This window comes from Vombatus ursinus, unplaced genomic scaffold (genome assembly GCF_900497805.2).
Source record: "Vombatus ursinus unplaced genomic scaffold, bare-nosed wombat genome assembly UNPS02015129.1, whole genome shotgun sequence".
In the NCBI taxonomy this organism is placed as follows: Eukaryota; Metazoa; Chordata; class Mammalia; order Diprotodontia; family Vombatidae; genus Vombatus; species Vombatus ursinus.
The window spans coordinates 4,882,177-4,905,153 of record NW_020954907.1 but is presented as its reverse complement, the minus strand read 5'-3'; the positions used below and the strand labels follow the sequence as shown (position 1 = coordinate 4,905,153).

The following is a 22,977-nucleotide window of genomic DNA, read 5'->3' as shown; positions in this document are numbered from 1 at the left end:
GTCGTAGATCACACATTTTTATTTAAGGGCCACTAAATCAATGGTCCTGAATTATTCACCTGGAAATCCAGAAAAGGTAAAATGAGACTAGAAAACAGTACACAGTCTTTCTCTTCAAGGTAAAGAACCCACCCAGCCACTCGGTATTGGTATTGAGAAGCCGGAAAGTTGGATGGCTGGGGTTGTACCTAGCCAAGGCTCATGACACCTGCTAGGCTTAGAAAGGTGCACAATCAGGGTCAGGCTGCAGGGCGAGGAAGCAAAAGCAGCCAATTGCTGCCCTGCTGGGACAAATTCCTCTGGCCTTCAGACAGGGCTAGAACTTTCACAGCACATTCAAATACCCGTAAGAAAAGAGCCGCAAGGTCACTTGAACCAATGAGTCTCCAAGATACACATTTTTCCATTGTCACATTTTTAGATTTCAGTTCTTTAAGTGAGTTTGTGTTTTTTAAAACTTGAAATTAGTTCTTCTCCATAGCTATACAGTATTTAACATTTATTTATGGGTACATATTTGTATGTATTAATATATACATAAATACATGTACATTTATATCTGCACATGCATACATATATACATATTGCATGTTTATGTAAATATATAACGATATATGTGTATGTATATGTATATAGATATGTATTTGTATATATACGAGTATATACGTAAGTATACATAGATTATACGAGTATATATATACATACATATGTATATTTTTTATATATGCATTTATGAATATATACATAGATTTGGGTATATTTTATATGTGTATATGAATACACACACATTTGCACGTATATGCATACATACATACATGTGTGCACGCGCACATGCACACACACACACACACACACAGAGCTTCAGATCTCACGCCAGTAAAGTGCTTGATTCTGTGATTTCCAGAGAGCTGTCTTCTCAACTCCTGAAGACCAATCGGTGCTAAGTCATCCCTGCCACAATCCACAGCAGCAGTCCACACTCCTCTTCCCTTCCCAAGAAGCAGCTTGAGAGGGAGTAATCAGAGAGGAAGGAGAACCAGAAGGGAGACTTCTCCAGAAGCCAAAGGAGGAGTGAGGATGCAGAAAGCGGGGGAAGGAGCACCACTAGGACATAAACCATAAACAGTCAAGGGGCATTAGACTGGAGAAGAGCTCATCAGAGTTGACAAGGAAGAGGTCATTTGTGACCTCACGAGAGTGACCCAGACTCTCTCTTGAAGGAGCTGAAACAGGCCAGAGATGGGGAGGAGACAGTGTGGGATGCGGTGGAGAAGTCTGGCAAGTCAGGAGAGGAGTGAATCATGACTGCCCTGGGCCCCTCCTCTTACCCATGGTGGGAGGCAGCTACAGACAGGGGCGAGGGATCTCAAGAAGGCATCTCAGACATAGTAGAGAAACATGGATGAAAGCTCATTTAAAAAATTAATATATCAGGAGTTCAACAAAATAATATGCCTTGTTTCATCTTTTTGTAATTTAATTGACTTCAAGTCCCTGCTAAAGATGTACAATTAATTCCAAAGAATCAGAGGTTTTGCTTCATGGAAGGGAACCCATTCCCTTAGGGATGAAAGAATGAGTTCACATTTTACAGTGCTTTTAAGGCTCACAAAGAAATTCTTTATCTTATTTGATCCTCAAGATAGCTCTACAAATTAGTGTTAATATTGCAATTCTTACTATTAGATGAAGAAACTGAGACTCAGCCGAGTAAGTGACTTGCTTAAGGTCATTCAGCCAATCAGTGTCAAAGCCAGGTCTCCTGATGGCGGTTGCAAGGTTCCTTCCATTACAAGATGCTAAAATGTCATCTCTATGTACATATTCAGATGTTATGCATGTGATTAATTAGCGTTTTTGTTATTCTTTCTCCCACTAGGTCTGTGGTGTTGTTCCTAGTTTACAGATGAGGGACAAGGAAAGTAAGGCACTTGACCATAATCATATGCCTGGAATTAGAAGGAATGGGGATTAAAAGCTCACCACCACCAGCTTTCAGATGGTTGCTTAGCCAGGAGTCCACGGACCAATTCTGACCCAAGCTACTAAAATGATGCTTAGATTTTTAAGAGACTAGTTTTCTTTAGTCAACCTGATCTAACATCCCTAGGAGTTTTCATGGCAACATCTCCAAGTTGCTTAACTACCACTAGATGCTGCTACAGAATATGAAACAACTCCCACATCATCCTATCAGTGCCTGTCAGGGTGAACACATCAGGCGCACCTCTGAACTTTCACGTTTAGAGCCACCCCTGTGAATTTTTATGTGAAACTCAAGGCAATTACAAGCTCAGTTCCCCTATATCAGCCCGCTAACCTGACGCTTTCTCTTGAGAAGTCAAAGCAAGTTAAGTAAGTATGAGTTTAAAAGGGGAGAAATAGGAGACCCACCAGCTGCCCTGGACAAGATCTAGCTACCCAGCCTGGATGAACTGGTGCAGCAGAGGTAGATGGTGTGGGGCTTACAGTGAAACATGGCTGGGCCAAGTGCATTTAGTGAGCCAGGTGACGTATTCCCATGTCAGGGCAGCAGGCCTCCATGGAGTACCTCTGGAATGGAAAAGGCTATGTCCTCCACAGCATGGCCTGTGGTGGATGGGTTCAGTGGCAAGATGGCTGATGAGGTTAGTTAAAGGAACTGAGGTTATTTGGTCTGGAGCAGGTGAGACTTAGGGGGAGCAAGGCGGCCGTATTTATTTGAAGATTGTTCTGCTTATCCCCAGGGGGAGGAATTTGGAGTAACGAAGGGAAATGACAGAGGAACAAATTTAGTCTAAAGTAAGAGGAACATCCTGGCCCACAACAGGGCTATCCCAAGGGCAAGTGGATACCCTCTGCTTGGCACCCTCCTGCACAGGCTGTAGGGCATCCTGTCAAGAAGTTCAGAGAAGGGATTAGTATCGCTCACGTGGGGGACTCAATCATCCCTGAAGCCCCTTCCAACTCCGAGATTTGAGGATTTGGTGCGGAGAATGGAAGTGGGACCCTGGCACCTGAGAGCAGAGAATCGCTCCTTTAGAGTTAGCAGGGATTTTGCCAGTTATTTCATCCGGCTCCTTTGTTTTACATATGAGGAAGCAAAGGCCCAGGAAGGTTAAAGTGATTTACTTAAGGTCACAAGAAAGAAAATGCTCTATGACTCCCCTCAACATCCCCATGACTTTTCAGGCCTAAACACTCTTCCCCTGTCCACGTCTCTCCTATACGTCCTTCCCTCCTTCCTTCCTCCTCCTCCTTCTCTGTCTCTGTCTGTCTGTCTGTCTGTCTCTCTCTCTCTCCCTCCTTGTCTCTTTCTTGTAGGATAAGCAGGATTCAAACATCAGTTTTCTGACTCCCAGTCTAATGCTTTATACTTTGCCTCTCCTTGAATAATCATGGGCAGTTACTCCTTTGCTTCATTTCCATGCAGGTTTCTTTTCCTTCCTCTAGTTTTGTTGCATTTGGTGAAGTGCTCTTTACTCTTCTTCCCAGACTCATGAAGACACGAGGTCATCTTGTTGTCTTGACCCATGGGATACAGAAAATCAACCAGTTCCTGCAAACCCATCTGACTGTCTCCTAGCAAAGGAAGCCTTTAGAGCAGGCAGGCTAGGCTCCCAAAGAAAAATACAGCCTTGGAAATACTTCACTTGTTTTGAACACAACAGGGCCATTAGTAGGTGGAAATTTTTATCATTTTCAAGTGGTTTTTATTTTAAATTTCCCCACCAGCCTCAGTTTATTTCTGGAAACCACCTCCTAATAACTCCAACATGGCCAGAGAAGTGGAAATGATACACACTCAGACCTGGGCCTGCTCTTTGCCCTGAGACCAAAGAACCAAGGCTGGTGATCTGGAGTGAGATGGAGGTGATGCTATCATTGCCTCAGGCTGATGCGATCCTAGCTCACAATCCAGTGAACACACCCTTTCCCTTAGCTGTCCTAGTTAGAGATAAAGGATAAAGAGCTAGATAACAGATTGCATCCCTTGGTTATGGGTACACACTGGCCTGACACTAATGAAGCTATCGATTGACACGCTGGGGCCAGTTCTTCCTCCGGTTTTTATATGCTCTTTTTTCTTCCCTTGGCTGAAGATACATCATTCCTGACGACAGAAGCTCAATATATCTACTCACATAGAAAACTGCTGATTGGCATTTGTGGGGAATGTGGGAGGTAGTAGATAGCAAATATTTTAACTTTGAATCAGAAGACTGTAAGATTACAGATCTCAAACTAGAGAGGAACTTAGAAGCCATTGAGTCTAACCCCTTTATTTTACGAGTGAGGAAACTGAGGCACAATGAGCTTATGTGACTTGTCTAGGATCACACAAGTACTGGCTAGGTGGTACAGTGGATAGAATTCTGAGCTTGGGGTCAGGAAGACCTGAGTTCACATCCTGCCTCAGACACTTACTATCGTGTGACCCTGGGCATGTCACTTAACCTCTGTCTCTCTGTTTCCTCATCTATAAAATGGGGATAATAACAGCACCTATCTCCCAGAGTGGTTGTGAAGATCAAATGTGGAAATATATGTAAAATGCATTGCAAACCTTAAAATGTTATGTAATTATTATTATTAGTGTCTGAGGGAGGATTTGAATGCAGGGCTTCCTGCCCCACTAGGACATACCACCTCCTTGGGCTTGAATCTCACCTTTGCTACTTACTACTATTGCAATTAGTGTAAGTCATCTCTGTCTGATGCTTGATTTCCTTACTTGTAAAATGAGGGGGTTGGACCAGAAGACCTTGAACCTGCTTTCGAGGTCTAAATCTCTATTCTTCTGTTTTTACCCTTCTCTCCTCCTGAGATGACCTTCCAATTACTCTGTCTATATCTTGGATGTGCATAGTTTTTTGCCTGTTGTCTCCCCCATTAGAATGTAGGCTCCTTGAGGGCAGGAACTGGGTGTTATCTCCTCTCTGTATTCCAGCCAATTCCTGACACATAGTAAGTGTTTAAGAATTGCTCATTGACTGACTGACTGACCTCCACCCCATTTCTCGAAATCCTCCAGGACTACTTCTGTATTTATGTTAAACTGTTCACACTTAGGTCTGAGGCTTTCCTCTCCAATCTCTCATCCCCTCTCTTGGTATCCCAACCCTCTGCAAGTCTCCTTTCCCCTCTGTAGGACACATCCTCCATTACTTAAGAAGAGTCTGAAGTTAGCTCAGGTATCATACCCAGTGGGGGCTGACTACCAGCTGCCACACCTCACTCCCAGACCAGGCGTGAGGAGGCAGCTCCCTCGCAGTAAGGGGAAGACTACACCAATAGCTCAACCTTCCCCTATTAAAATATAGGGACATGACAATCATATTCTCCACACAGGCTCTCTCTGCCTCAGATCTCCTAAATCTCTGGCCATCATCACGAAAGACATTACCATAAACATATGGATACACAGCATGAACTGCATTGGAAGTATTCTCCTTGAATCTTCCTGGGCCTCAGTTTCCTCATCTGTAAAATGAAGTAACAGCCTCTGAGGGCCTTTTCAGCTCTCCATCCTAGACCCTAGGAGCCTAAGAATCATTCCCAAACATTGGAGTACTTTCTACTCACCAACTGATGTGTGGGCTTTGAGTCCTGAGCTTACTTTAGCTCTGTCTTTAAAGAGGGGTTTTTAATTGGGGTTTGCCCCTTCTCCAACTAGAGAATATAACCAGAATAAAAGAGCCACAATCGACATTCAACAAAGCTTAAAACTGCGTTAAGATGTCTTTCTTCAAAGCTTTCAAAGCGTTTTTTTTTTTCATAATTATCTCCCTGGAGTATTACAATGATCCCACAAGGTAAGTGCTATAGGTTTTGTGATTCCCATTTTACAGATGAGCAAACTGAAGCTCAGAGAGCCATCTCCAAGATCGCACTGCTAATAAAAGGAAAAGGTAGGATTTGAACCCAAGTCTTTCAGACTGAATGTCTAACACTCTGTGCTATGGTGAAGAATACAGATCCGGACATACAAAGACTCTGCCAAGCAAAGGTAGTCCTTAGCAATGGTGAGGTCTTCTCACAGAGAAGTCTTCCTGGAGGGAAGCAAGACCTCTGAGCACTCTCTTTGTCCAGGCCCAGTGTCCAGCATCTGAATTCTTTGGACACAAGCAGGTGGTACTGCTCAAACGCTTTTCACATTTAACAACAATAAAAACCTACTTTTATTTGTAAAGTGAACTTTATCTCATCTGAGGCAGGTAGTTAGAGATTATCCCTATCTTTTAAACAGATGAGGAAACTGAGGCTCAGATACAGTATAAGTAGCAACTTGAAAGCTCAGCAAAGCTGAGACAGAACCTGTTTCCCTGATTCCTAGGCCAAGCCTTTCTCCCCTGTCAATTACCTCAAAGGAGAGAAGAAGGGTGAAAATCACATTGGTTAGGCGATGACTTTGTCTGAAGACCTCCACTGAAGGAAAACTCACTGCTTCTCCAGCTAGCCCAGTCCCTGTGGGGTAGCTTTCAGGTGAGAGAGTTCTTTCCATCAAGCCTAAATTTGCCTTTCTACTCCAGGATTAGTACACTGGTAGAATAAGAAATTTTTGCAAAGCATTTGTTAATGTCTTTCATGCTACTATTGTGGAGAAAAGATGAATAGATTAGGAATAATCCTCATTTTACAGGTGAGTAAACTGAGCCCCAGAGAGAAGTGACTTGTTTAAGTTCACACAGGTAATAAATAGCAGAACTGGGATTAGAATCCAGATCCTAGGACTTCAAGTCCAAGTGTTTGATATCTACTATGGCACCACAGTGGATAGAGCACTGGGCTTGGAATCAAGAAAACTCATCTTCCTGAGTTCAAATCTTGCCTCAGACACTTGCTAGCTGTGTCACTCTGAGCAAGTCACTTAATCCTGTTTGCCTCAGTTTCCTCATCTGTAAAATGAACTGCAGAAGGAAATGGTAAACCACTCCAGGATCTTTGCCAAGAAGGCCCCAAATGGGGTCACACAGCTTCAGACACGACTGAAGAACAAAAGTCTGCATCCTCATCTTCCCATGTCCCCCTGCTGCCTCCCTGTGTCGATCATCTCCAGCTTCTCCTGCAAGCAGCTTATTGTCACGGAGCTGTTTGTGTGCCGTCTCCTCTATTGGCCTGTAAGCAGGGACTGGCCTTTGCCTTGCTTTATATCCCCAGCACAGCACAGTGGCTGGCGCAGTGAGTGCTTAATAAATGTTCATTGATTGATCCATTGATTCTCATCTGTGCCAGTCAGTAACTTTCCATGTAAATAGATAGTCTAATCTTCAACCAGGGAAGGAAGGGGGAAGGAAACGAGTATTTATTATGTATTTACAATGTGCCAGGCACATTTTACAAATATCATCTCACTGGCTCCTCACAACAGCCTTATGATATAGGGGATATTATTCTCCCCATTTTACAATTGAAGAAATTGAGATGAAGGGACTGGCCCAGGATTTTGCAGCTAGTAAGTGCCTAAAGGCTGGATTTGAACTCCAGGTCGAGGGACCTATCCATTGTACCACCTTGCTGCCTCTTGTGGTGGAAGCCTGGAGAGTGCAAGTTTAGCTGAGGGAAAAGAAAAGGAGGCTCAAAAACAGGAAGTGACCCCGTAGCCACAAAGCCGTTCCCCTTTCTGGCATGTTGCCCAACTTCCTCACTGGACAGGATTCTACCCACTGCTCCTACTTCTAGAATAACTCTACCCTCTTCTGACAGTGTTTTGTGGATGGGCTAGTAAATGTTTAACAGCTGGCTGTCCAAAAGGACACATCTGCATTGTTAATATTTCCTCCATCACTTTCTCAAGTCTAGACAATTAACAAAAATAAATCAAGAGTTGGTTTAGAGTTTTTGCTGGTTTCTGAGGTGTAAATGCTCACACTGACAATTTAACAATCAGCTCTCACCACCCAGTTCCAGCTGCTCCATCATACCTCTATGACTTCTCAAGTACGTGAAGACAGCTGTTGTGTCTTATCTCTAGGCTAAACATTCCCAGTTCCCCCAACTAATCTTCATCTGGTCTGATCTCAAGCCCTTCACCATTCTGGTTGCCTTCCTCTGCATTCTCTCCGCTTTATCCATGTTCTTCCCAAAATGTACTGAAGCTCACTGAAGAGTTTTCAGGCAGAAGCTGGATGACTACTTATGGGCAGCTGGGGGTGCAGCCCAGAGCAAAGGACTTGGGGTCAGGATGACTTGATAAAGGACTTGGGGTCAGGACGACTTGAATCTAAATGCTATCTCATGCACTTACTATGTGACCTTCAGCAGATCACTTAACTTCTGTGCCTTGGTTTCCTCATCTGTAGAATGGAGGCAATAATAGTACCCTCCTCACAGGACTGTTGCAAGAATCAAATGAAAGAATGTTCATGAAGTACTTTGCAAGCTTTCAAGACCTATGTCGATGCCAGCCATTGTTGTTACAAAATTCAAGGGAAATCCAACTCAAGGCAGGAATTCGAACAGACTTCTCTTTTCCTTTCCAGCCCTAAGACTCTGTGGTTCCAGAGGAGGTGTCCTGCCCCTGTGGTGGCCCACCCTATGCACATTGTCTGGTTGGGAAGATACGAAGACAGAGCAGGATGGAATGTTACATCCAAACTGCAGCCAATTCACATTGGGATGCCAATCTGTCAAAGGAGATCAGGGTAAGGGAGAAAAGAACTTGCTTCTTCACAGAGACTTATCAGCTCAACTGGAAGGAAAGAGTCTCTGGGATCTCCACCAACCCTCCAAAGTCAACAAGCTATTCAAGTGGGCCTCTTCACTAACTGGTTGGACCTAAAGAATTTGTCCAGAAGCCACAAAGCTGCTCTCTTCCTTGGCATGTTGCCCAATGCCCTTCATGGGCAGGGTTCTGGTGAAACTCCCTTCATTAAGGTTTTCTAATGACAGCAATCTGCCTTACATGTAGGATAGCTGATGATGCAGTGGATAGAGCACTGGCCTGGAGTCAGGAAGACTTGAGTTCAAATTCAGCCTCAGATACTTACTAGCTGTGTGACCCTGGGCAAGTCATTTAACCCTGTTTGCCTCAGTGTCCTCATCTGTAAAATGAAGAGGAGAAGGAAATGGCAAACCACTCCAGTATCTTTGCCAAGCCCAAATGGACTCACAAAGAGTTGGACGTGCCTGAACAACAATGACAACAAGCCTTAAACATAAAAGGAAAGGAGGCTGTTAGAATTTACACCTTTGATACCGTCAAGATGCTCAGAAGGGACCTCAAACACCATCTTGGCCAACTTGTACTTGACCATGAAACTCCTTGACTATGTCCCTGACAAGTGGGTCATGCAGCCTTGGCTTGAAGACTCAGATCATGGGTCAATAACTTTTGGGAGGTGCCTATATTCCACCCATTCTCTTTATTTGGTCAAGAGCATTGATGTGGTATAGTAGCTTTAACATTACCACAGGTTTGACATGACCGGGCCACATGGCAAATGCTTGGCATGGGGCCCTGCTCATTCTTACAAGGCCACTAATTGTGTGAGTGCTATAGACATTCCTCCTAAGTCTAGCTGGTACACTAGAAACTTGGCACTCCACCCCGGCTCCTCTCTGGGCTCTGATAAGGGAGCCTTCTGCCTTATCTTGCTGGGAACCAGTGTCCTCACCATGGTCTCATACTCTAATCAACTCTACCTCACCTGAAATTTGGATTCCACCCCTGTCTCCCCACCACCTCCCTTCACCCCTCTGATAAGCGAGCTTTCTGCTTCATCTTGCTAAAAACCAAGGCTCTAGGAGGCTGCTGCTTCCCATAGTCTATTCACCTCGGCCCCATACTTCAACCATCTGTACTCCACCCAAAGTTCAGACTCCAACCCACACTCTCCCCAGCTTTGCCTCACCCCTCTGTTAAGTGAGGCTTTTGCTTTACTTTGCAGTCAATGCTCCTGTGGGCTGTGTCCTCACCACATCTTCCTCCCCTCCCCATCCAGGACCCCCTTATGTGTTGTCTTCCACTTTTAGAACATGAACTCCTTGAGGCCAGGGGCCCACTTGCTTTTACTTGTATTCCCAGCACACACCTGGCACGTATTAAGCAATGTCCATCAAAGCCCACAAAAAGGCCCCAGCTATTGCTGGCTATGGAGCTGTAGTCTGGTACATGCTGGTTTCCCAGAGGATGATCCTGTCTATGAAATCTCTGACTCTCTGCAGGGGTGGGCTGCACTTGCTGTGTGTTAGGTTAGAGGCTGAGCAAAGTTCAGGACAGGGTTGTTTATGTGTGTCCCAGGACCTCCTGGGGTGTGTCTAGTCTCTAGGGGCTGATGGAGTTGAGAGATCTCTACGGGCTGGTCCCAGGGAAACAAAGCCACTGACACGGGGATGTGCTGGGATGAGAGGAGGCCGAGGCTTCTCTTGGAGACCTCACCTTTAGGAGAGAAGCAACTGGAATAGAGATGGGAGGTGGGACAGGCAAGAAGCAGGAGCAGGAGGGGTGGGAATAGCAAAGAATGAATGGTGGATTCACAGAAAATGGGGTTCAAGCTTCAGATCTGAGCTGGTCCAGACATTTCTGCTCTGGGACTTCAGTTTCCTCTGCTATAAAATAGGGATCATAAAACCTGTCTTATCTGGCTTGTTGGTTGTGAGGATCCAAGGAGAAAATGCATAAGAAAGCATTTTGTAAATAACAAGTGTTAAACTGGTGAAATGGAAGCATTAAAGTGAGAGTCTGATGTTTTCAGAGCAGTTAACTTGAGGTAACAAAGAAAAGGAATGATCATGTGGTCCCATGAGGATGAGGCTTTAATCTGGAAAAAAAAAAAGAACGAAAAACTGAATCCCCAAAGGACATGATTTATGTTCCGCTAATAATGACAAATACTTCTGAGACAAGGATAGAAAAAAGAAATCCTATTTCCATTTAAATCACCGTTTTCACCCACTTTGTAAGCTTCATCCCTCCATCCACCCATCTAACCATTCACTTAACAAACATTTATTAAGTGCCTCTTATGTGCAAAACTCTGGGCTAGGTTCTGGGGAAGATTGAAAGATAAATAAGATGTGTTTTCTTGTTTATGAGGCTCAAAGGAATGATCTTAGAGCTGGAAGGGATCTAGAGACCACAAAGTTCAACATACCCATTTCACAGAGGAGGCCCAAGGTCATGCAGTAGCAGAGCCAAGACTAGTTCCCAGACCAGGCCTCTAGTCACTATTCTCCTTTATGACCTTGAGGAAAGCAGTTCTCAGATTGAATCACAAACTGTTAAGAGCTAGACCTTAGAGATCTCACCCTCATAGAGATAACGGGGCTGAGATTGGGAGGTGATATCAGTCAATAAACATTTATTAAGTACCTCCTATGTGCCAGTCACTGGGCTAAGTGCTGGGGATACAAAGAAAGGCAAAAGACAGTCCCTGCTCTCAGGGGAGCTCCCAGTCTAATGCAGGAGCCAACCTGCAAATAATTATGTACAAACACTACACCTAAAGGGTAAATGAGACATAATCAACAGAGGGAAGGCCAGCTCCCTGACCCCAGAGTGTCCACATCCAAGGTCCCACAGGCATTAGGTGACAGAGGAGGGTCTTGAAACCAGGACCTCTTAACCCAAATCCAGGGTTCTTTCCATCCATAATTGTGCCAAGATAACATATACAGAAATAGACATGTTAGTTGTGAGAAATGAAAGAATTAAGTTTCCACATAAGTAGATAAGAAATCAGCACTGACAGGCTAACTTCTCCGTCCAGAGGGGGAGTGAAAACACAATTCTAGGCACATAATGTATGTTAGGGGTGGTGCATATAAGGAAGATTGTAACTCAGAAGGATTAGGACCAATCCTGATTCAGAAGGGAGGAGTTAGGCAATTACCAACTATAAAGCTTGCCCTGGCTTCTTCCATCTCGCACATTTCTCTCCTTCCAAGGAGGTGTGCCCACCTCTCGCAAGAATTGAAAGGACTCACTTCAACCTCTTTAATAAAAAGTCTTTGAGACACCAGTCTTCTGAACAAAGTCTGAGGTCATTTTTATAACATTAGCTCTCACCACATCTCTGGGGCACCACTCCCCCCACTCCCTACTTCTGCAATTGTGGCTCTAGGCAGATGGAAGGACATGGATCCATTCTGATTTGAACACTTGGGAATTTCATTGGCCACTTCACACGTGCGGCCAGCCTAGCAAGGCAATGGGCTGGTCCACTCCCAGACCAACTCAACTTAGTGCCAGGGGGCATGTCTTACATTTTAGCACTCCCACAATCAAGCTGAGGTACCTGTCATTCATTCAGCTGCCATGACCCCTCGCCTAATCACCTCGTTCCTGTGTTATTAGGTAACCTTTTCTCTTTTGAACTTATATGAGTACCCCACAAAGTACAGAAATACTCCATATTAGGAAGTCCTGACTGCCCCCCCCAACTTCCTGACTGCACTTGTATAGCCATCTTGCCTTGTTTCTTTGCCCCAGAGAGCATCTGTTCTCTGCTCAGCCCTTCCTTGCTGTAATTTTAATGTCTAATTCCTTTGTAAAAGTGGAGTTTCCAAACAATCAATGAACATCACTTTTTTTTTTTATTAGATCTATGTTTTCATTGATATAGGGAATTGCCAGTGAGGAAACACCCTCTACTAATGCACCTGCTCTGTAACTTAGTCTTAGAGAATTGTCTGGAGAATTGCGTGGTGAAATGACTTGTCCAGAGTCACCTAGCCACTATTTGTAGGGAGTGAGGGGAAAGACTTGAACCCAAGTCTTCTTGTCTCAGCTTCCCTACAAAGAAGCAGATCTCTAACAATTAGCCTATACTGCTTACTCAGTGCCTTTGTGCCCAAGAGTCAGAGAAGACCTAATTGCATCCCGGTACCATAGCCCCATGTCCAACTACAATACAACATGGAACATGAGAGCATAAGGTTAAAATTCCCTTGACCCTACCATCCCCTCAAGTTACCATGTGTCCTATTTCTCCCCTCCTCCACAGCCAAATGCCTATAAAGAGCTGAATGACCCTTTGCCTCCACTGACCTCCTAGTCACTTCTCAGCCTCTGACTCCCATCCCGTCACCCTGAAAAGCCTCTCTCCAAGGTCACTGGGGTCTCTGTTGCTAAATGCCGTGAGTCAGCACAACCGTTCTGGAAAGCAGCTTGGAATTATACAAATAAAGTGACTAAAATGCTCATGCCCTTTGATTGAGAGATGCCAGTACTAGGCAAGGAGATCACTGATAAAAATAATATCCTCATGTATACCAACATAGTAATAGCAATCCTTTTGGAGGGAGTAAAGAACTGGAAATTTTTTTTAAAATGTCCATTGATTAGTGTTTGGCTAAGCAGATTGTGGTCCATGAATGTAATAGGATATTAGTATGCTATAATAAGCAACGAGTTTGACAAATGCAGTGGTACAGTTAGGAGAATCCTGAACTTGAAGTTAGGAAGCTTTGGCATTGTTCAGTCATGTCTGATTCTTCATGATCCCAAATAGGTTTTCTAGGCAAAGATACTGAAGAGCAGAGTTCAAATCCTGCCTCAAATACTAACTAGCCATGTGACCCTGGGCAAGTCACTTAATCTCTGTCTCCCTCAGTTTCCTCATCTATAAAATGAGGATAATAATAGCCCCTACCTCCCAGGGTTCTTGTGAAGATAAAATGAGATAATATTTATAAAGCTCTTTACAAATCTTAAAGTACAGGGGCAGCTAGGTGGCACAGTGGATAGAACACCAGCCCTGAAGTCAGGAGGACCTGATTTCAAATCTAGCCTCAGACCAAATACTTGACATTTACTAGCTGTGTGACCCTGGGCAAGTCACTTAATCCCAATTGCCTAAAAAAAAAAAAAATCTTAAAATACAAAGAGCACTTTATAATAAAGCATTATTAAATTATAATAAATATACTTAAAAGCTAGCTAGTACTTTTAATCAGAGAATCATTGAAAGATTTATATGAACTGATACAGAGTGAAGTAAACAGAGCCAAGGAAACAATATACAAGACAACAACAAAGTAAAGGGAAAGAACAATTGCCAAACAGATGAAAGTGAATTTGCAAAATTAAAAAAATCAAGAAATGAGAAGATACCCACCTACCCTTGATTAATTTGCAGAATGGGAGGTCCAGGGCTGTGCAACTTTGCACGTATGTTCCAAAAAGTTTTTAATGTATTGATCGGTTTTATTGTTTTTCTTTCTTTCTCTTCATCATCTTTTTTGCTTGTTTGTTTGCTTTTTGGCTAGGCAATGGAGTTAAGTGACTTGCCCAGGGTCACACAGCTAGTACATGTCAAGTATCTGAGGCTGAATTTGAACTCAGGTTCACTGTGCCACCTAGCTGCCTCCCTTTTCTTTTAAAAAAAATTCTTTGTTATATGAGATGGCTCCCTAGGAAGAAGAAGGAAGTGAGATACAGGTGGAAATTTAGATGATATAAAGACAATATCAATAAAAATATATTGAAAGAACCTTGCCTGACTTAGAGGCAATAGTGAGATTTTTCAATAGGGTCAGATCTTTTTGAGCAATATTTGACAGCTGTATGAAGAAATTAAGGTCAGGGTTAAGAGGGTTGAGGTTAGATAGAGGGATGAAGAGAGAGAGGTAAAATTGGCATCAGGGAGGGCATTTGGGAAGGTGCCTAGTTTGCTGCAGGACAGCTGCTAAGAGCTTGAACTCAGGAGTGCCCATGTGAGAGGACAGGTGGGAGACAACAGAACTGGACCACTGGGTAAGATGGTGAGAGGGAGAGAAGGTCGCAAAGATGGCACGGTCAAGAATGGCAAGGAGGAATGAAGGAGGCAAGGGTCAAGGATGACTCGGGTTGTAAATGTGGGTGCCTACAGGATTGCGGGGCCCTCAAAAGAATTAGGGGAATGTGAAGGAAAGACAAGTTTTAGAGAAAATAGGAGCTCTGATTTGGACAGGCTGAGTTGGTAATAAAGAGCTAGAGCACTCGATACACTCCCAAAAATGTCTGGAAGCTGACCTGAATTGTTGCTACAGAAAAGTAAAAGCCTGGAATTACTCTCCTTTCTAACATGCCACTAGAAGGTTCCAGCACCATCATTCAGAGAGGGGCCAACAAAAAATAACCAATTAGACCTTTTTTTGGGGGGGGGGCAAATTTCACAGTTCTAAGTTCTCCTGGCCAGAGGCATCCTTAATGACATGTCTCTTGGCTTGGCAGCAAGGTGCAGGGTAAAGGGTGCTAGATTGGGAGTCAGATGAGACTAGGATCAAATCCAATTTCAGATACTACCTAAGTGACCGTGGGCAAACTGTTAAAGCCTCTGAGCCTCGATTCCTCATTGCTAAAATGGGATTTATGATATCTGCACTCCCCAGGATGGTCAAAATAAAAGACAACATGTTAAAGTGCTTTGCAAGACAATGGTTAGAGATGGGAATAGTCGATGTTGGAGGGTGTGTGAAAGACACACATGCATTGTTGGTGACACTGCTTCATTGTGGTAGGCCAGGAATGGTGAGCAAACGCTTGGGGTTCTAGAGTTTGAAGGGACCTGAGAGGTCTAGTCTAATCCTTTCTCCCAGGGAGGAAGCAGCAGGCCTGAGATCTGAACCCAGGCCCTCTGACCCTTAAGCCAATAGGCTGGCATTAGCATCACATTGCCACCCCCATCAAAGACCTAAGGAATTCACTTCCCTCCAAGCAAGCTGTTTATTTCATGCTCCTGAGCACAAGTGACTGGAAAATACTTCAAGTCTGTGACCAAGTGGATGGTTCTGCTGCGGTCAAAGGGCTAAGAAGGAGGTGGAAGGAGAGGGCTTCCTGGGTCAAATATCTTGTCTGTGGATCCCTGCCCTTCCCTGCTTCTATTTCTGTTATTCCACAGGGGAACCTGGCCCCTACAATTCTATACTCTTGGTTTGTTGTAATGTACAACTGATAACGTGAAGGAATGTGAAAACCTTATCCTATGCCAACCTTGGAAAAGTCTCTTCCATGTCTTTGTGCCTCAGTTTCCCCATCTGTAAAATGAGGGAGTCCAGCTGGATGACCTCTAAGCTTCCTTAAGAACCTGACTCAGGTGCCACCTCCTCTGTGAAACTTTCCCTGATGCCCCAGCTGTTAGGAATCTTACCCTCTTCCAGTTCTCCCCTTATCTGTGTTGTGTTTTCCAGATCGAATGCTATCAGAGGAAAGTGCCTGTTTCAGTTTTATCTCTGTAAGCCCAGTGCTTCTTATAGTGCCTTCCACCTAGTAGGAATTTCTGTTGTGTAATCCATGGCTTGGGCTCCCGAGCTCAGGGAAGCATATCCTTCTTGGAGGCCACCCCAAAAGGTCACTCACTTTGGCTCATATTGCCCCCACCTAGAGCCAGTCACTGAATAGAGTTTGTGCTTAAGGTCCCAAAGATATAGATTAAAGGGTTTCTTGGCTCCTGCATGAGCTACACAAAACAACAATTGCAAATATCAGGTTTAGGAGGCTCTTTATTTACCCCTACAGAAAAAGAAGAGGGTGCAAAGGACTTACAGGAGACCACAAAAAAAAAAAATGCATGTAAAGGGCCTGACAAAAGGTCGTAAGACGCCAACAAAATTCTCCTCCCTCGCTGTCAAGTCCCACTTTCCCCTGGAGCCCTCAGACTTTCAGTGCCACCCAACTGGGATGGACCCACCCCTGGGAGTGAAGCATCCTTTGGGACTGTGCCTGCCAGGCAGGGGACAGGCCTTCCTTCCACTGCGCCACTGCTGTCCAACTCATCTATAAGAAGAACATAACAGAGAGACCTAGCTTTTTGTTGCCATATGTGGCTTTCATCTTCTGCTATTCCTCCAGCTACCAGGGTCCCATGGATGAACCACTTCTCTAAGAAACTATCAGGAAATCCCCCTCCTCTTCAGAGAACATCAGAAGCCTAGCTCTAGTACCAAGGGTTACCTGAGGGGCAGCTTCTGAAGCTGGTACTGCCCAAGCCATCTCCCTTCTCTGGCTGAAAGGAAAGCTTCTGTGGCCATATTCCCAGCAAGTCTGCCTTCTCTAGAGAAAAGACTAGATTTGAGGACTCCTGAAAATGCATTTACTAGAGAGGCATTTCCCCGCACCCCACCCCGTGAGCAGGACTGACATTGTGCAGTACACATGGGCACGTATAGTATGTGTGCCTCTGCCACAAGACACTTAACATCTCTGGGCCTGTTTCCTGATCTTTAATTAGAAGGGATTGGAATAGACCTCTCTGGTCCCTTCCAATTCTCAACCTTTGTCTGACATTTGAGGCCTTCCAAAGTGAAGCACACACTGTCTTTCTAACCTACTCTCATATTAACACGGCCAAGCACTTTTTGTTGTTTAGCAATTCAGTCGTGTTCGGCTTTTGTGACCCCATGGACTTTACTGTCCATGGAGTTTTCTTGGCAAAGGTACAGGAGTGATTTGCCATTTCCTTCTTCAGTGGACTAAGACAAACAGGGTTAAGTGACTTGGCCAGGATCGCATAGCTACCTGAACTCATCTTCCTCCAGGCCCAGCACACTGTCCACTGAGCCACCTAGGTGCCCTGCCATGCCCTCTATATTCTAACTAAATTGGACAGCAATACACCCTGAGCTCTCCTGCCACAATCCTTCTGCTGTTCCTTATGTCTAGACTTGAGCGTTCTCACTGCCTGTATGTGTATGTATATATAGTATATGAGCATGTATATATGTGTGTATATGTGTACACACATCTATATGTATATGTATGTGCATATGTGTGTGTGTGTGTGTGTGTGTGTATGTGTGTGTACACCCTTTAACCAGCTGATTTTCCTGCCCATTCTTTACCCTTTACATTTTCTACAGGAACCCTTGATATTATACCACTGCCTTAGTGTAGACATCTATTGGGCCTAGAAAAGCCTCTCTCAGGTCTCTGGTATTTGACCTATGCTCAGAAAGGGGGGAAAAGTAGGATGATAGGATCATAGATTTAGTGCTAAAGGGGCCTCCCAGGTCATCTTGTCCAGCTCCCTCATTTTACATATGTAGAAAATGAGGCCCAGAGGGGTTGCCCAACAGTGGCAAAGACGAGATTCCATAGGCAGAGATGGTGAGAACCTTTCACCTTGGGCCGTGTGGGTGAGCAGGTCTGCCTCTACCACACGGAATCCATTAATGGCTCATGGGGCAGGGAAGAGGGTAGTTGACCCTACTGTATTTTCATAATGTCTCCAGAAAAAAGAGAAAAGGGGAAAAAAAAAAGAGCATAAGTCTTCACTGAACACATTTTATACGCCAATGCAAAGGGGTGATCCCTCCCTAACCCATCAGTTCACCTAAGAGCTAACTAATTCATCTTAAAAGTAGCCATCACTAATGAAAACCATCCTCTGGAAGGAGAAAAGTGGTAGCTTTAAACCAACCCCTCTTTTTTAGGGGCAACCCCAATTACTGATAATGTATTCTGTTTCTCTAGCCAGGTGCCAAATGAGCAAGTCTACCCTCTATAGCAGGAGTTCTTAACCATTTCATACAGTGGATCCCTTGGGCAGTCTGGTGATGCCTATGGACCCCTTCTTAGAATAATGTTTGTTTCCCACATTCATAGTTGAAGGAAATGTTAAATTTTAGCTAAAGGTTAGGAAAAATAAAGATGTGAATTTTTTTCCCAACCAAGTTCATGAACCCCCTGAAACCTATCCATGGACCCTTTGGGGGTATTCATGAACCTCAGATTAAGATGTTCTATAGGGAAACGGTTTCTAAAATCTCATCAAGTTGACTGGAGCAACTTCAGTGATCACTCTTTACACCCAAAGACCCAAAGGCTAAGCTCCCAGTGAACTCATCAACTTGATAAGGGAACTAACTCCCTTGATCATCCCCCTACGAATGAACAGAATTAAATCCAGGTTCAAATTCTCGGTGATCCTATGTTCTGAGGTCCCTCCTGGCAGCAACATTCTAACCTTCTATGACCCTATCTTTTAAGTTTCTTCCAGCTTAGACATTCTAGACTCTTTGTCTCAAGGTCCCTTTCAGATCTCCAGGACTGAATTTATGGAAAAGGGGACTTACATTTCTACCCAGTGGAGAGAATTCCTAAGTATGGTCTCGACTGTTTGGTTCTTTCGGTTCCAGTTTAAAGCCTCCTACAAGCTTCTGGAGAGTTGTTAGAAGATGGTGGTAACAGCAGGCAGGCAAGTGCTGATGTTCCTAGGCCAGGGCCGCATGCTAGCCAGGCGGACAGTCTCAAGCAGCACTTCCATGGAAGGCAATGAGGAGGGCTCGGCCCACATGTGGAAGATGCTCACTTACTGTGTTGCACTCCCTGGCGTGGCGGTCAGTATGGTGAACTGCTATAAAAAATTCAAGAATCCCCATAAGAAACCCAAGTTCATCCCCTATAGTCACCTCCGAATTCGGACTAAGGCCTTCCCATGGGGAGATGGTAACCACACTCTCTTTCACAACCCACGAGTCAATCCTCTGCCAAGTGGTTATGAAGATGACTAAGGAAAGCTTGCACCACTCGCTGCTCCAGTACTGGAACCCACAGCAGCTACTTAGACTACTTCGCTACCTTCTCCATGTGGGTCCAGATGTTCACTTCCTTTTCCTTCCTAGATCAAGCAATGAAAAAATAGTGCTGGCCTTCCGTCATCGTGCTTGTTACAGGAGCGGCTTAAATAAACAATTCCTGCCTCAGACTACAGCCAAAGTGTTGAATTAAAATCAAAGCTAAATGTTCAGGAAATTCACACTGATACAGTCTTTTCTGAGCATCAGGGGCACCCTAATTAGTGCACTGGGACGTAGTTTATCCTACCAATAGCGCATTAAGCACTCACTCACATGGCATATACTCGGTCAATGATAAATCTTTTCTCCTTATGCCAGGTTATTTCTGATGTCTGTAGTAGATGAAACTGAAGGGGCTAACAGTGCAAGGAAATAAAAGGTAATGAACCCAAAAGCTAAGTTCTCATGACCTCTGCCCCCCTCAAAAAAAAAATAAGCAAGGAGCAGAATGATGTTCAGTTTTACAAATGAAGTATGTCACCTGAGCAGCAAAGGTTTTGAGTCCTTCCCTCAGTCTCAAGGGGAAAAAAAAAATCTACCCCCACAAAATCCCTGTCCTAAAAAACAAATTCACCCCAAGACAGTAAAGTCACATGGTCTCATCTGATCGCCTTGAAGTTAATCCCGTGCAAATAACCTTGGGGAATCACGGCTGTGAGTACAATTTTGGTATTTACACATAAACCTATCAGGATCAAGGTGGCTAGGTCAGGCTTTATTCACTAATGCATTAGAGGGGGGTCTTAAACTTTAACCTGTAGCCAGTAAGGATCAAAAGGTTTAAGGATTGGTTAGGAAACCCCTGTTGCGAAAACGGAAGTTTGCAGTAAGCTCAGAAGCCGGCATATCAGCAGTGCTAGGCAGAGACACTCAGGGCAATCTGAGGAATGATCAGTTCTCAGAAAATCTAAATCCCCTTCATGCTGTCAAGAACTAATCTTTCCAACCTGAAAGGGAGTGAATGCATTGTCATTTGTGACCCCTGTGGCTGCTCTTAGAATGGAATTTTCTCACTTTCTGCAGGAAAAGCTCCTGGCATCATAAGCTTATGATTTTTAACCATGGACTTAATAATGACTTGACCATCCCCTTCACAGAAATCCTATTCAAAGTATTCTACTCTGCTATGCAAATGAACAAATCAGAATACTTTCCCCTTAAAAGTTAAATAAAACAAAAAGTCGTTGTTTAATGGATCCCCAGCATCTTCCTCCTCCATTCCCAGCTCCCAGATGCTCAGTGATCTTTGTGTATCTCCTCTCCCATTTAGACTTGCCTCCTTTTCTTCTCAACACTTATTTTCAACCTTCTTACTCAACTGAAACATCATTCTCCAATGTTACCGATCATCTCTTTCTTGCTAAATCTAATGAGCTTTTCTCAGGACTCACTCTTCCTGAACTCTGACCACCCTTCATTCCAGGATTCTGTCTTCCCTTGATTTTTGTGACATAGCCCTTACGTTGTTTTCTATTGTTTTTTTTTTTTAACCTATTTGGTAGCTGCTTCTTCATAATTTTACTTACAGAATTCTTGTCCAAATCAGGGGTGGGGAACCTGTGGCCCCGAGACCACACGTGGCCCTCTAGGTCCTTAAGTGTAGCCCTTTGACTGAATCCAAATGTGAAGCTTGGATTCCACATGTGGCCTTGAGGCTGTAGATTCCCTACCCCTGATCCAAATGCTTTCTCCAAACTATAGACATCCCCCAAGGCTCTACCATGCGTCCTCCTCTTTTTGCTCTTGATATACTCTTCTCAGTGATCTATCTCATTAATATCTATGGCTTCAATGATTGATTCTGTGCAGATGACTCCTATACATAGATGACTCTATCTTACTTTGGTCTCTCTCCTGAGCTCTAGCCCTACATCAGGCATCTCCATCTGGATGCCTCTTAGGTCATATGGGGCTACAAAGTCAATATGATGAAAACATTTTACCCCTTAAGCCTCTCCCTCTTCCTGACTTCCCTATTTCTGTTAAGGGCACCCACAATTATTCTCAGCCTCAAAGTCATCCTCTACTTTTCTCTCTCCGCCTATCCAATCAGTTGCCAAGGTCATCCGCTGCATTCCTGGCTATCACTAGCATCTGGATTTTTGTCTTGTCACTGGACTTTGATGATTGGAAGAGTAGGGGGGACAACTCTGTGAAACTCTGTCTCACTTAAATCCAATTCATGGGCAAGTCAAGACATCAGAGGGGAGGTCACTGGTCCTCTTCCAAAACAAAGGAAGAACAACAACATGTCTACAAATAAGTAAATAGGGGAGGGGGAAGGAACAAGCCTTTTTGTAAGTGGCCTACTATGTGCCAGGTACCATCCCTAAGCCTTTCCAAATATTATATCATTTAATAATGCATATAAGATACATAGTTAACATTTTTAAAAAGGTATTGGAGGAGGACACTGACACTGGAAGGAATCAGTGAGTCTTGAAAACACCTCGAGTAAGGAAGAAAAGTACTGCAGATAGATCACCTGCAGGCCAAGGCAAGGAGCAGCAAAAAGACCTGATTGAGCTGGACAGTACAGGCCAGTATATAACGCACATGTGCAGAGGTTAAAGCAAAACCACATTCCTTCACACAGACCAAAACTGAAATGGAAAAAAAACGAGGCAAAGCTGATTTCATAGCATCGTTTTATAGCCATTTTTGGGAACTAAGAACTTACTATTTAGTCTCCCCCAATGTTATCCTTAGCTTCAGCTGGTCTTCCCAAGAAAATCTCTTATCCTACACGAGACTCATTTCAAAATCTAGGGTATTTTGACTGATGAGCTAAGACCCAAAAGAGGGCTCCAAGAAGAGAAATGAGTCTTGAAAAAGGATGGTATGAGGATCATAGAAAGAACTGAGGACATTCAGCCTGATCAAAAGAAAGCTTTGGGTTGGGGAGGGACGGACTTGATTATCTGCCCAGGGCTGTCTGTAGGACAAGGAACAATAGGGCCAGAGGGTGGAGGAGATGCCAAGTCTGATGTCTGCTCCACATGAGGAAAAACCTCCTAACAACAAGGGCTGCCCCAAAGCAGACTCGGCTGCCTCGGTAGGGAGGGAGTTCCCAATTACTGAGAATCTTCAAGTTGACGTTTGGATGATTTTTTTTTTCAGGGAAATTGTTGATCATTTCTGCTAAGTTGTGGTTTGAACCACGTGCCTCTGATGTCCCTCCCAGCTCTGTGAGTCTATGAAGTGAAAGTCTGACTTAACTGTATAAAAAGATTGATTGCTATTTATGGAAGTTGTCCTTGAAAAAAAAAATCCCCTTTCACCTAGTTAATGAGTCGCTGGGGAAACAGATCAAAGGGCTAAAGATTGATTAGGGCTTGTACTCAGATAAGCAAGTCGGGGAAACTTCTCGCTTTTTCAAATTCTTTGCCAGCAGTTGAACCTCTTCCCACAGGCAGGTGCTTCCTGGACCCAAATCCCCAGAATCCACAGAACTTGGGATCTTGCAAGACCATTTGCAATAATACAGTCTTGACTGAC

At 44.1% G+C, this 22,977-nt stretch overlaps 1 protein-coding gene and 1 pseudogene across 2 annotated transcripts in view; one reads left to right on the top strand and one right to left on the bottom strand.

Annotated features, from left to right (window-relative positions):
- OPN4 (opsin 4) overlaps nt 1-22,977 on the bottom strand; it is a 149,074-nt gene that overhangs the window by 108,562 nt on the left and 17,535 nt on the right. The window lies entirely within an intron of this gene.
- On the top strand, nt 19,078-19,413 carry LOC114031294 (annotated as a pseudogene).